Genomic DNA, 13,474 nt, shown 5'->3' with positions numbered 1-13,474 from the left:
CATTGGCCTAGTGTCCACAATACAAACAGACGTTCTAGCTCCTCATAATGGTCGGGGATCAAATATTCATTACCAGATGCCCTGTTTTCATTCATTTTCTTAGCATAACGCTGAAAAAACTTTTCAATCCATCCACCTTTAACCCATGAGCTTTTATTTGTCTATGTTAATTATTTCCTTCCAATTCATTTGAATATAAAGGAAGTCTTTCTTTCCATCTACCGTCTGATAACCAATTTAGTCTGTTAAATGGAAGTAAGTTTCCTTGGCATGGAATTTCCGTTAACATGTATAAATCTATCGGTGTAACTCCTATCAACAATAATTATTCATAAATAGAATTTGTTGATTTTTATGAAACAAAACACATAATCTAAAAATTAAATTACTAGAAAAAACTGACTTACCGCATTCAAAGTCCTTAAAAAAGAACGTTTTTGTAGTCTTCCACCATCGTTCTAATATAACTTGAACACCTTGAGTCCTATGGTTTCTAGGTTGTATTTGATATAGATGTCGCCAAGGATACCTTCTAACTCTCTCTTGAACAACAGGGGGGAGTAATTCAAAAATTGTACGTAACTCAGTCCATCCACCTCTTAGATTTATCGAGTTAGATCGCTCCTCATGATCAAAAAGGTGATTAGAGAATACACCTTCACCAGCTACTTTTCTAACATTATTAAACTCGTAATTTATATCCACAACAAAACTTACTCCACTGCCTTGGGTACTGGTACATCCTTTCGTTTTTCTGTTTCTTTTTCTTCTCTCCATATTTGTTTCAGAAAATCAAAAGATAATCGTTTAAGTTTAAGAAGAAGTTTAAGAAGAAGAATTGAAAAGAGTTGGGAAGATAGGTGCGGTATTTATAGGCGTCAGAAACTCGAACGGTGGCGATATTAATTATATCGAAAGCGATGGAGTAAATTTCGAGCGATATTATCGCTGGAGATATTAATAATATCGCTAGCTAGAAACTCGATCGCTTATCGGTTTCCCATGCCACCTGGCATGCCAAACATCATTTTTTTGGCATGTCCATAGGAATAGGCCTTACCGACTCGATCATAAAAACAGAATTGAAACGCGATCGAATCTTTAACCTCAAGAATGAAAGTAAGAACCTAAGCCCATCAGGCTATGGGAAAAATACGGTTTAGTCCAAAATCCCATCAAGATATACTAGTTAGTCCTAACCCATTCAACTAGGTACAAATTAGTCCTTTTTTATGCAAAGTACACAAATAACCTTTCTGGTTTACAATTTAGTCCAAATATTTACAGTTTAGTCCAAAATGACTCATGACGATGTCAGCAATTTTAAATAATATAAAAGAAAAACTAAAAACAATTTATCTTTCGAACCGTTCGTCCAAAATTCACAAACTTTATATATTTGGAAAGCTCTTTCCGCCAGCTACAAAAAGAGTACCCGTATGACTATATAATTCTCATTTTAGAAAAATCTTAGTTTACATTGGTGTGACCTATAATCATTACAAACTAAACTTAACAGATAAACTATAAACACATATAGGTCAGACACACCATATGAGCATTGAAATCCTGAAAAGCATCTTGCAAGTTTCTATCAGTACTTTCCCAAGTCTCTTGTTCTTTCCTCAAAATTCCTAATACTCCATCCAGTCAAACTTTCCACGGATCCAAAATTTCTCAGAACTCAATACTTCCCATGATCTAGCTCTCCAAGCTTCCCAAAATTTAGTTAGAAACATATCAGGATCTGATTTTGATCCTCTCAAAACAAGAGTATTCACCATTGATCTCAAACCTTTTTCTTCAACCTATAAAGAAGCATGAAGATCAAAAATTGTTAATGTGTAAAACTATGTATACATCAACAATAAACAGGTGTACAACTATGCACACATTAACAATAAACACGTGTATAATTATGTACACATTAATATTCAGCATGTACAACTATGTACACTTTAGTGCACATATTCTTAGTTTTGCAAGTAAATCCTAATCCCTATGAGGTAGTAACCAACATAAATAGATAGCCTTAGCTCTATTTTGTCACAATTTGGTAATTGATCATTCATATATATGATTTGAGAAAAAATAAATCCAGATCATTTTGTTTCATTGAAATTATGTTCTTCTACGTCTCTCCAAGATATAAAACCCTAAATTTTCAATATATTTATGTTCTTGCAAGATTGTCACTTGAAATGTAAAAATAAGAAGTGAACTGTAAAATCAAAACCTAAAAAAAAAAAGATAACAAACAAGGGTTTTTAAAGCTAAACCTCTCAATTGATGTCTAAACATCTTCAATCCGACATGTGCTTGAAGGATTCAAAACCTTGTTTCTCCAATTTCCTAATTGACCACCGCTAAGATCCTGCAAAAATCAAATAAACATAACCAATCAGTAAAGCAACCTTTCCCTGGAAAAAAAGGATCAAACCAAAAACATAAGCAATCATACCAAAAAATAACATATATTTGTTGCAAGGTTAAACCAAAAACATCAGCAATCATACCAGATCCTCAAGCTACAACCTTCTTTATTATTTTCAGCTAAAAATCCACTTCACATCCTCCTCTAAATCACCATATTATAGGTGCACCAATATGTACACTTGTACTACAGGTGCACCAATATGTACACTTGCAATACAGGAGCCAATATGTACACTTGTATTACAGGTGCACCAATATGTACACTTACAGAAGGACGGTAACCTAATTGCCAAGAGACAATGTCAAGCTAAATCGGCAGCTCTACAAACCATGCACTGCTAATAAAATCATTCTTTATCAGATTTCGAATATCACTAGGCTCACACAATATCATTCTTCTGAGCATTATGTAAGACTAAACTAAGATCAGACCACGGAGACCGGCATATTAAAATTATAATACATATCTCTCTTTGTCTGTGCGAAAAAAACATTCAAGTCAGGTTAAGAGGTTTGATGCATCCTAAACTACGAAATACTGTACATGAGATTAGTGAAATGTTACGCCAACTAAATAATTGACAGATAATACAGAGTGCCATCACTTTAATCAATATAAAAGTAAAACCAATCTAACACGTACAAATAAGTAACAAATACCAGATTAGAACACCCAAACTATCATTTTAAAGCAACAACAACAAATAAATAATCAAAATACCCAAACCCTATCCTAATCCACCAATATAAACTAAACCTATAAAAATGATTAATCACCTAAAATGCATCTTTTCTCCTGGCTTAGATCAGTTTGTCGATAAATTTCCAGAAGTGAATCATAACCCCATCTATATGATGCGGTAACGGTTTTCAAAACTGCAACTTACAGTGCCTAAAAAAATATTTGGTAACAACAAACTAATTAAGTGCTTGACAAGAGGAACACAAATAGCAGAACTAAAGACTCTTCTGATTCACTAACCTTTCTTGAGTCGGGGGGAGAAGTGGTGTGTTTCTATCGTGCACGGAAACGTCAAACTGCTTTTCTTAGCGGCAGATCATGTCCAAAAATGGAGAGAGCAGTCAAAATCTCTTCTCTCAGCATAGCATCCAACTGGCTCTCACCTTGACGTGGCTTCCAACATAGTATCCTGTACACAATACCAATAACAACCTAGTCAAAATAAATATGTGTACACATTAAGAATCTACACAGGTGTACAATTATGTACACATTAAGCCTCCTTACTGTTACAGATCATATCAAATTAAGAAAGTTAAGATTATCTTCCTTACTATACAGCTCCCTAAGAAACAGATCATACCAAATTAAGAACCTGAAATAATAACTTTTTAACAATCGACATGTGTACAATTATGTGCCTATTAACGGTCAACAGGTGTATAATTATGTACACATAAAATATAAACATGTGTACAATTATGTACACATTCAAAATCAACATGCACATGAGGAGAGGGCATGAATCAGCCAGGGGCCTACAATTAGGTATGCCTTGTCTATCTTTCTACTTGTCCTAAGGAAAAGAAAAGAGCAGAACATACAGTATCTAATACTAAAGCTTTCTTTCAAAAGTCATGTTTTATATTAAACCTCAGTCCAAAACCAAAAACAACTACAACAATAAAGCCTCACTCATGATCATCTCTCTCTGACTGTCTCTGCTTTCTAATTTAGAAGCACATACTACTGTATATAGCGAACAGACTCTCATAATTGTGACACTAAACCCAGACATTCTATTGTCGTAACCGGATTCCTAAAAATCAAAACTGGCAACCACACTACAATAGCTTTAAGATTACCCAAACTTTTCGTGATAGTAGAATCCTGCCTAACAATATCATACAATATTAACTAACATTTTGGACTAGCTTGTAGTTCTGTCATCTATTGGATGAGGTTTTCCATGAATGAAACACTTCTCTACGTGAAGTCTCGACCACATAGGCTTTCCATTTAATTTAGTTGCTAATTGGAAACAGTAAGTCCTTAACACACAACCAGAATAACAAAACTTAGAGCAACTGCATAAAAACAAAGCACAAGAAGAAAAAGGTACTGGCATAAATGTACGAAACCAATCTATTTTTCGCGAAACAGCATTTTCTTTAAATCAGTATATCATTGAACACAAACTAAAATAAGATCGATTTTTATGCATACATAAATGATGAAGAAAATAATAAATGTCTTTTTGTAAGATCGTGGAACTCTTTCCCTGATTATGTATATATGATATGGCAATGGTACAGACACACACTACCTAGTGTTGCAGCATCTTTAATTACAATATGTATCTTATCCATTTAATGAAAAAGGTAGGCAAGTCTTTGTTTTAGCAATCTATATATGACTCATTCAAAGACTCCGTCTCAAGTATAGATGAAAATGCCTACACGTTTCTAGCAAGTGCATGTATGTGCTTATATTATCTGCGCACTAATACTGGTTACTTACCCCATTTTTTTCAAAATGCATGCCCTGTAGTCAGATTGTATAGCATATACGTAGCTAACAGTTCCATTCAGACCCCTTCATTAGTATAGAGTAGAAGCACTTCATCATTTCTCAGCTAGCTATACTGTTTCTTCCTTATTATTTCTTTCTACACTTTCCTCTTACTGTCGTTTTTGTACTGCTATGTTATGACATTTGAAGGTGAGGACAAAGAGAGTCATGAAAACACACCTAATTTTCTCCTATCCCTCCCAAGCTAACCGCCATTGGTCATCAATCGAAATACGATCCCACCATCTTCTACAAATTTAGATCAACTTTCATAAATGTACCAAACCAATCTATTTTACTGCAAAACAACGTTTTATTTGAACCAATATATCATTTAATGTAAACCAAAATAAGATCGAAGAAAACCGATAACAGATTTAGCCAAAAATAAACACACATTTTCCAAAATTATGCTTCAATTGAATCAATTCATCATCCGTTTCCCTTTTTCGTTTCTGATGATGAAAATATCAAGATATGCTAAAGAATCTAGATAACTACAGATCACTATTAGAAACCGTAAGAAATATTATAGTATTCACTGCCAGTAGCACAATAAACTAGTAATATTAGCAGTAAACATCAATCATAAAAGGGATTTGAGAAAATTATACCAGAAACTTGGATTAAGCTGTTAACTTGAGAAGGAGAAACTAATTTCTATCTTCTTTGGTTCAGATTCTTCATTGGCAAAAAAGAATCAATCTCAGAGCACTTTCAATTTCAGATTCGATATCTCTGGTGGTTGAGTATTTGCTTCAATTTCTTCATTAACCATTAGAGAACCAAAACCTTACGGTTTTAAATCTCCTCCTTTATCTGATTTATACACAAACCTTATCACCGATCTAGTGCCAATCTCTTTCAATTTCTAGGGTTTCAGAAAAAAAAAATTAGACCGAAAAGAACAAGAGATTGCAAGAGAGATCAAGCCAAATTGATATGGATAATCGAGCTAAAACAAACTGATAAACTAAAACCTAAACTTTCGTTTTTGAAAAGGAATTATGCGATGAGTCGATGACAAAGAAGAAATGATGCAGAAACAAAATAGGGGATTTTAATAAAGTGCCACACTTGTTTAAGAAAGTGTCATTGTTTTTTTCAAAATTTATAAAATGCCACAACTGTTATGTATTAGGTCAGAGTCCACAAAATCGGTCTATAGTCATTGAAAAAGTCAAGCAAACATGTCACTATTACCTAACTATCCTTCTCTATCTTTAAAGACTTGCACCCGTACAAAAAAAAAACAAAAAAATCCGATCTGATTCGTGTCTCCTTCTTCTTCCCGAAAGTCATCTTCTTATTCTTCTGGCGAGAATGAGAGCACCTCTGGATCCTTACCAACTTACTTTTTCTTTTCATGATTGCTTCACTTTAGAGTTTGTTAAGGGTTCATCGGGAAGAACGTGATTTGGGGGTTTTATGAATTTTCAGATTTTAGAGATTTCCATTCTGATGTTGATTTTACTGGAAATCGGTAAGAATTCATCAGTTGATTGATGTTGTGAATCTGTTTAAGAAAGAAATTGAAGAGATGATTGGGAATTTTAGAAATCAGTGAAAGTAGAGTTTTCAAAGTTTATTAGAAAATCAATTAGGGATGGATGATAAGAAATTAGAGGATGGGTTTGCATGATTTGAAGATTAGGATTGAGAATTTGATCTCGAGTAAGGGAAAAAAGGGGGATTTGAGATTTATTTCAGGGTTTCTGAGAAATCAAGATGGTGATGAAGTTTGAAAGGGTTTTGTTGGTTTTTGAGACGATTTACTGCATCGAGTCAATTGTTAAATTAAGAACTGGAAATTGCAGATGGAGGATAATGGAATGATTATGTGTATGCAGAAGATGGGTTTACTGGTTAAATTTTGTGGATCTGTGAGATGTTGCAGGAAGGGATGAATTGATCCCTATGTTGTTGAAATTGAGTATGAACCTGGTGATCGATGCTGATGCTTGAATAGATGTATGCTTAGGACTTGACAGTGGATGGCAATTGCAGTTGCAGTTCAATTGATGTTGTTGCTGCTGTTGGTGTTTGGCAGAAGAATCAAGAAGGAACTGTAGCTGCAGATGTTGTTGTTGCTGCTTGAAGTGTTAGTTGAACCCAATGGATTAGTTGGTGTTGTATCATGGCTCATGGGTTTATGAAGGTGGTGCAGTGAATACAGGAACAAGAAGGAATTGGTGATGATGTTGTGCATTACAGGGAATGAAATCTAATAAGAGATGGTTTTTCAGGCAGAGTGTTGTGTCTTATGCAGTAATGAGGTGTTGTGTCACATTGGCTTGGTAGCAGTGAACGGATGAGCTCGACATGGTCTGTATGTTATTGAATTTGGGAAGTGAGAAGAAGGCAAAGACGAACTTGATGTTGTTGATTTAGCTCTCACTCACGACTTAACTCGCCAATGACTCGCAATGATGACTTGATTTAACTCATTATAATGAGATGATTCGAGGGCATAAATGTCTTTTATTAAGCTAAATTGCTGCCACCTATGTTCTAGCGGATGTTAACTGTTTTTTGAAAAAAATGGGATGGAAAAGGTTAAATGTGTGGCATTAAATAAATTCTGAAAAAAACGGTGGCATTTTCTTAAACATGAAATTGAAAGTGTGACACTTTATTAAAATTCCCAACAAAATATTGTGGGGTTCTATTTGAGGGGTCATTTTTATCATCTAAAAAGTTAGTTTTTGAACTAAATCGTTCACCTTTGGACTAACCCGTTTTAGAATTGGTAAATTCGGATCTCTTTGTACTAGGCTTGAAGAGGCAGACTAGGTTGTCTAAAGCCCAACTAATATGGGATTAAATGTTAATTTCTACTCAGGCTATCCCCGGTTGGTTTCGAACTCACTAGTTTCATGACTTCGGCGGTACTTGTGTGGACATGTCGTACACCACTTTGAGAATAAATATTTTTCGCTGTCCATTTCCCCAGAAAAAATTTCAAAACCCTAGTTTCTCTAATTTTTCCTCTGATTTCTTCGAACAATGTTTCGTTCTCTATGCAGCAGATTGATCCCAAATAGGATCTCGAATGGAGGGGATCAAAAACCCCTTTCTCTATGCTCAAATCTTACATCACTAAACCCTTCTTTTAATCATCTTCTTCATACCAGGGTTAGATTTATTTCTTCTTCTTCTTCATTTGTAGTTTCTTACTTGATGAATTCTTGTGGGTTATCAGAAAAAGAAGCTCTCTCTGCTTCTAAAAAGTTAATTTCAAAACCACATCAAATCCAGACACTGTTCTTACTTGCTTTCAAGATTACGGGTTCACTAAACCCGACATCTCCAAACTCATCAGCAAGAAGCCTGGATTCCTTTCAATTGATGCTCATAAAACCCTTAAACCCAAACTTGATTATTTGAATTCTAAAGATGTCTCTAGACTTGAAGTTGTCAAGGTCTTATCAACTAACCCTGAAATTCTTGGGAGAAGTTTAGAAAACCTTATTATTCCTTTATTCGATTCCATCAAAAACATTGTTGGTGCTGACAAATACGTGTTTGCCGTTTTTCGACGTTCAATGGGACTAAGTGATAAATGGATGCTCAACATACAGGTTTTAAGAGATGAAGGTGTCCCTCAATCAAGTATTGTCAAGTTTCTGATCAACGGACCGAGGTCCCTTTTGATAAGCACTGGTAAATTTAAAGACATTGTACAAGAGATTAAGGGTATGGGTTTTGATCCTTACAAAAATGCATTTCTTATTGCTATTCATGCATTGGCAGCAATGACTAAATCGACTTGGGAAACTAAGTTGAATGCTTACAGGAAATGGGGTTGGTTAGAAGATCAAATTCAATTTGCTTTCATGTTGAATCCTATATGTATGAAGCACTCTGAGAAGAAGATATCGATGATAATGGATTACCTTGTGAATCAAATGGGTATTAGTCCCTTGCTTATTGCCAGATGCCCAAATGTTTTGAATTATAGCCTTGAAAACAGGATTATACCTAGGTGTTCTATTTATCAAAGTTTAGTCTCTAAGGGTCTCATTAATAAGGATCGAATTCGCATAACTTCGCTTTTATACATGTCCAACAAGTCTTTCTTGGACAAGTTTGTGATCAAGTATGAGGAAGAAAGTCCGGAGCTAATGAAGGTATACCATTCTTAGCTATTTGCTAGTTTTGTAATACATGATCAACGTGATGTAGATTGTCAGAATCTCTGACAGTTTTTAGTTTACCTTGTATTTCCTTTCTGGCTTATACTTTTCTTTAACATATTAGCTGTATGCAAACACGGGGATACTAAATCAGCATTACATCCCCCCTGCTTAGGAGCTTTCTAACACGAGAACTGTTTTCCAGATCAGTTATGTAGTTATGTTGTTATACACCGTAGTATCTGTTGGTGGTATGCAGTCGAACTTTGCTCATCCAAGCTTACATCTATATATATTCCCATATGAGTGAATGTTCCTTCATATTTTCAAGTTAACGCAAGTTTATTGACTTCTAAAACCCTGAATAATTACTGGAGCACTCTCATACAAATTGCTTGTTGAAAGTTTTGGCATGGACTCTAATATTTTGGCATGGGTTACGCTAAAATTTTGGCATGGTTTACTCTAATATTTTCAAATTAATATTAGCAGTCGTGGTACTGGAAAGGCGAAAAGCCACTATTCTTTTTACATGGTTTACTCTCTAACAGTAAATATTTGTTTGCATGGTAGGATTTGGTTGCTCTAATGGATGTACAAGATATTTGATGGATTATCAGAAACACAAGCAAAATCCGCATCAAATAAGCTCTATTTTGACACCACACCGATTCCCGACTCAAGTTCTTACTTTCCTTGAATCTTACGGGTTTACTAATTCCACATCACTAAACCAATCACCAAGTATCCAATAATCCTTCTTTCTGATCCTCACAGAATCCTTAAGCCCAAATTTTGATTATTTATTATCTAGAGATATTACTGCTCTTGAACTTGCCAATGTCTTATCTACCAAACCACTGATTCTCCATAGAAGTATAGAAAGACATTTCATTTCTTTTTTCGAATTCATCAAGAAGATTGTTGCTAATGACAGAGATGTATTCCACATTCTTCAACGTACTTGTATTCCTGCGGAGTGCAGAAGTAGACGAAAATTGATGCACAATATACAGGTTTTGAGAGATGAAGGTGTTGCTCAATCAAATATAGTCAGGTATTAAATCAACCAACCGAGGACATTTATGAAGGAGAATGGAAAATTTAAGGACATTGTAGAAGAGATTAAGGTTATGACTTTTGATCCTTACAAATATGCATTTGCAGCATTTCTTAGTGCTATTCATGTAATTGCAGCAATGAGTATATCAACGTGGGAAAAAAAAGTTGAATGCTTATAAGAAATGGAGTTGGTCAGAAGAACAAATTCAGTTTGCATTTTATGTTGAATCCTATATGTATGATGCACTCGGAGCAGAAGATATTGGGTCTATGGATTACCTTGTGAACCAAATGGGGGTTATTTATTGCTTATTGCTAGATACCTGGTGATTTTAATTTATAGCTTGGAGAAGAGGATTATGCGTAAGGTTCTGTTTAATAGAAGTTTAGTCCCTAAGGGTCTCATTAATGAGGATGAAATGTGCATATCTTCGCTTTTATACATGTCCAAGGAGTCTTTCTTGGACAAGTTTGTGATCAAGTATGAGGAAGAAGCTCCGGAGCTAGTGAAGGTATACCATTCTTAGCTATTTGCTAGTATTCTAATCATTTTGTGAGACATGATCAACGTGATGTAGATTGTCAGAATCTCTTGACAGTTTTTAGTTTACGGTGTATTTCCGGCTTTTGCTTTTCTTTAACATATTAGCTGTATGCTAATTCTTAACATGGGGGTAATAAATCAGCATTGGATTTTTTCCTTCTTAGGAGCATTGTAACCCGAGACCTGTTTTCCAAATCACTTATGTAGCTATGTTATGCACAATAAATTTGGTGGTGTGCAGTCGTACGTTGTTCATCCAAGCTTACATCTATATATTCCCATGTGAGTGGATGTTCATTCACAGTTTCAAGCTAATGCAAGTTTAGTGACTTCTAGAACCCTGAATAATTACTGGAACACTCGCATACAAATTTCTTGTTGAAAATTGGCATGTACGGGTGGTACTGGTAAGGCCAAAAGCCAATATTGTTGTTACATGGTTTACTCTCTGACAGTAAAATCTGTTTGCATGAAAGGACTTGGCTGCTGTAATGGATGCATGCGCTTTCAGAATCCCAAGCAAAATCTGAATCGAAGAATCTTCATTTTAACACCACATTGCCATCGTGAAGAACAATTCATCGCTGCAAGAGGCTCATTACAGCTATGGATGCCGCGTTTGGTATGAGTACTTGCATGGAAAGAAGATTATTCATTTTGATTTGAAGCGTGAGAATCTTCTAGTTAATATGAGAGATCCTCATGGACCTGTTCACCTGTTTGCAAGGTATGATCGTGAAATATGTTTCCTTTTGTTTCTGTGAGACTGAAGTATATGTTTTCAGCATTTCGTCTACAATGTAGGGTATTTATTTTTTCTTCTGATTTTTAGTCTGTACTTGAAAAACTTTGAACATTTATCTCCTTAAACTTGGATACAGGGAAGCTTTCTTTCACGGCTAAAAGAGGGAAAACAATATTACTTTTTGATGTAGATTTTGTCGCTTTCTTTTTGCCTACTCATTACTCAATTTTATGTCACTTTCTCATTCACATAGTGATTTGGTTTATCATCAACAGCTATATGAAATCAGATCCTGTAAAGATTGCAATAGAAGGGGTAGAGAGGTTCAAGAAGGAAACTGCGATCTTATTATTGTAGACGTGTGTGGTCGCCGCCAGCAGGAAGCTTCTCTATTAGAAGAAATGCATCAGCTGGCTGAATCAACGGTAATTTATGCTTGCTGTTATTCTCTTGTCTTGTTCGTCTAATCGGTAAATAATTGGTAATTGTGTGTGTTAAATATTCCAGAAACCAGATCTTGTTATTTTCGATATGGATGATAGTATTGGTCAAGCTGCTTTCAGTTAAAGCTCAAGCCTTCAACCAAAGTGTTTCAGTTGGTGCTGTTATTGTTACGAAAACTGAGGGTGCAGCAAAGGGAGGTGGTGCAGTTAGCGCGGAAGTGCCAATATAAAACAATATCTGCTTCATTCACACAGTTTACTGCATTTACTTTTAGAATATATCATGTTTGTCAAGGTTTTCTATATTTGTGTTATATGCCCTTAGAAACCTTCAAAACATTCCAAGAACCTTGGTAGAATCTTCAAGCAATGTCTATTTGGCTGACTGCTTAAAGAAGGGGTGTTGTAATACTTACACCAGAATAACCCCTTCTTTAACAAAACATTAATATATGAACTGCTTAAAGTTTGACTAAATTGTTAGGATTCAATGATGAACTTATGGAGCCCAGTTGTAAGAGTTGTATGGTTTCTTTGGCATGATCTGTTAGGCACTTGGACTAGCATGTTGGCTGGATTCTCTCTTTCCGAATTCCAACCTGAAAACCCATGTACTGATAGGCTAGCAGGAGTTTGTTCCGTTAATCCCCCAACCTGAAATCCCATATTGTCTTTAAAAGTTTATAAGTCCAGATTGCATATATACACCTAACTCAAGCTCTAGTACTTGAAGCAAAGAATTAGGCTTCTAAAAGTTAACAAGTCATTTTATTGGTTCTGGATAGTGTATAGCTTCAGGTAGTTCTTTGGGTACTTCTTGATTTCTAGATTTTCTATGTCTTTCCACTTTTGAGCTTCGCGCCTTCCTTTCTCTGCCAGCCGCAGTAGATCTGTCAGTTCATCATCATCCTTTTGGTTCTCTAGGTTATCATTTTTTGTTTTTCTTTTTCTTTTCGCTTTGAGTTTATTGGTTTCTTCTTCATAGAACTTTTGAATTTCTTCTGGATCAGCTAAACAGCAGACCTATGAAATCAAAGAAAAACTAAAGGATTTTCAGAATAGAAGATCTTGTTGAGATCTAATTCATAAGTTCAGTCTTACACATTGGCCGCAACTTTAGGCGTTCTCTTGTAAATCTGTACTCGACATAATTATGATGTTTTTTTTTCATGGATTTGTTGGATTTCTTTTTGTTAATTCTAGATATGAATATTCTAACATATTGAAGTGGGTTATTTTTTAATTTGTTCTTGCCTCAACTGAGGTGATTGGAGATTTAAAATTTCTGATTTTGTATCTAATATTCTAGGTGTATATTGTTATGTGTAGAAGGGAGAGCTGTAGCAGCAGCAGCAATGGCCAAGAAAATCGACAACCATAGCAACAACACGCTCACCTTGGTCAGTTTCTCTTGAGGTACAAGAATCAGTACATATGAAGATAGAATTTCCAAGTCTGTTATCACCAACCATGGAGATATTGCGAATTGAAAAGTCTTGTCCAAGGTAAAAAAAAGAAAATTAACTGAGGGTTGATGGTAGGTTAAAAAGTAAATGTATGTGTGTAAAAAAAATA

At 35.1% G+C, this 13,474-nt stretch overlaps 2 long non-coding RNA genes across 6 annotated transcripts; one reads left to right on the top strand and one right to left on the bottom strand.

Annotated features, from left to right (window-relative positions):
* Positions 1-1,374: 1,374 nt before the first annotated feature.
* Positions 1,375-6,034, bottom strand: LOC113276246. 5 transcript variants are annotated; one of them, XR_003324205.1, is made up of 5 exons: positions 5,584-6,034; positions 4,919-5,267; positions 3,419-3,587; positions 2,280-2,374; positions 1,375-1,808 (listed from the first exon to the last, which is right to left on the bottom strand). It is a non-coding gene; the product is annotated as an uncharacterized LOC113276246 (long non-coding RNA). The 5 variants fall into 5 exon arrangements; XR_003324208.1 differs by having other exon boundaries at positions 5,150-5,267; XR_003324206.1 differs by having other exon boundaries at positions 4,919-5,218.
* A 1,824-nt stretch (positions 6,035-7,858) lies between these two features.
* LOC113276245 lies at positions 7,859-12,376 on the top strand. The gene is made up of 5 exons (XR_003324204.1): positions 7,859-9,099; positions 9,679-10,679; positions 11,188-11,438; positions 11,732-11,881; positions 11,964-12,376. It is a non-coding gene; the product is annotated as an uncharacterized LOC113276245 (long non-coding RNA).
* Positions 12,377-13,474: the final 1,098 nt, after the last annotated feature.

Source organism: Papaver somniferum, chromosome 4 (genome assembly GCF_003573695.1).
Source record: "Papaver somniferum cultivar HN1 chromosome 4, ASM357369v1, whole genome shotgun sequence".
In the NCBI taxonomy this organism is placed as follows: domain Eukaryota; kingdom Viridiplantae; phylum Streptophyta; class Magnoliopsida; order Ranunculales; family Papaveraceae; genus Papaver; species Papaver somniferum.
Note: the sequence above shows the minus strand (reverse complement) of the source record. Positions and strands in the feature narration are given on the sequence as shown.